The sequence below is a fragment of the Atta colombica genome, unplaced genomic scaffold (genome assembly GCF_001594045.1).
Source record: "Atta colombica isolate Treedump-2 unplaced genomic scaffold, Acol1.0 scaffold293, whole genome shotgun sequence".
Classification (NCBI taxonomy): domain Eukaryota; kingdom Metazoa; phylum Arthropoda; class Insecta; order Hymenoptera; family Formicidae; genus Atta; species Atta colombica.
Genome location: NW_017259396.1, coordinates 1,310,369 through 1,312,440, shown reverse-complemented (window position 1 = coordinate 1,312,440; position 2,072 = coordinate 1,310,369).

The window sequence follows — 2,072 nt, the reverse complement described above, 5'->3', positions numbered from 1 at the left end:
TATATATATATATATTAAGTTATGTAAATTTAAACAATAGCATTACATTTTGTTAATGTGGCCCTCTATGGGTATTGATTACTCATGATCTTTTTTTTTGAGGTTTTCAAATCAAAATAATTATTTGATAAATCGATAGCTCTACTGTTAATCTATAGTTTATATTATGTGTACTATTTTTAGTACTGAGATTTTTAGTACTGAGCATCTTATATGCAGAAGTTATGTGAATGTACATACATTTATTTGCATACATTCTAAAATGTATTACTTTTTTGTTAATTTTGTGATCAAATATTGTTTTTTAAACAAAACTAATTTTTTTAAAGCTATTTTTATAAAAGACCACATTATTACCCATGTTTTTCTTCAAGTCATTATGCAATGTCGCCACATTTTTATTAATAGTGTCCTAACTAATAAATATTTTGTAACTTTGAGTCCAGAATTGATTCGATTTTAACGAATGTAATTGTTAAGTTTTAAACTTAAATATTGATTATTAACCAAGTTATTGTGTAAAATGTAACTAGGATAATATCACCTTCTCTTCTATTCATATGGAAAGAAGCACTGCAGCTAAAAACTTTACTGATTCAGCAAATCTACGGTCGTTTTATATATATAAAACTGATTGTTTTGTGTGTGTGTGTGTGTGTGTGTGTGTGTGTGTATACAGTCAGTTTTTTATGTCGAAGCAGTTAACAGTTGAATAATATTAACGAATCGTTAAAGTATCAAATCTTTTTAGTTTTAGATGTCGGAATTCGTACAATAAATTGTAGCTTTCCTGTACTACCCAATATATTTTTTTCCGTGCATTAGATAGTTTTTGAGCTATGCATTAAAGAAGTAAAATTTGAACTCACAGAGCACCTTTGATTATTCAGAAATTATCCATTATTGAATTTCATATCTATGACATCTTTTGTTCATCACAATATGATGAACTATATTATGTGTGAAAACTAATTCATTTCAGCGGGATCCAAGTTTCTATTTAATTATTGTGAAATCTTTTATCTATAAAGATAATTTTTCCGAGTAAGACATGATATAGTATTTCTCATTGATGAATTTCTAACCGATTTATTCGATCGAATCGATGGATCATTTTTAGCGTCCTTAAGTTTGAGTCAATGATGGCACGTGCTCATCCTAGAGCGTAATAACTGTAATAGCACATCAGTCTTTTGCTATTGAACGTGAATCATTCGCTTGAAGCATAATTGTAACTCCTCAAACAAATTTAACGCTTTTAGTCATCGCATTTACCGATTTGCCGAATAGACTAGACAGATGAATCATGTGGAACGGTTTGACACTCTGATTTGTTTCTGCTAACTTCATTACGTAATGACACGTAAATCTATAACAAATGATTGTTATGTCATAACTAATAAGAAGAGCTGGTTAAGGCATGAAATATTATCCATCAGAGCGTTACAGAACAGAAAAGTCTCTGCAGCGTCAATTTCCTTTGATGCGAATTCATGCATACTCAAATTGTTATAATTTGCTTCGAGTTCCGTGCGTAAAATTATTTTTTCAAAGCAAACATTTAAAATTAATATTATCTTACAAATATGAGAGAATGATGCATTTTATGATATGTATTCCATTTTCCTCAATTATCAGAGTTCTTAATCAGATACTTGTTCTTGTTTACAGCATATTATTGATAATGTAAACGATGATGAAACTGATGCGTCGATGATTTCAATAAAATATTGGAATTGTGTCCGAACAATTAAAATTGATTTTTAAAGAACAGGTCAGTATGTAAGCAAATAATGCAGCATTTGCAAATGACGAAGTTATTATTAAATGTATTGATAAATCATTTGCCAAGTTTTATTGTATCTCTCTTTATGCTAAGAAAGTGATACATGTTTAAAATTTGAAGATAAACATAAAAAAAAACTTTAAAAAAATTTTTTAATGAAAAAAGAATTTGAAAGTTGACATTAAACGGAATATTGAAAATAAAGTAATTTATTATTGTATAAAGTTTCTATTATTATAATTGATTTTTTTAATAACAGAATGAGTTTAAAAATTGTAATAAGATG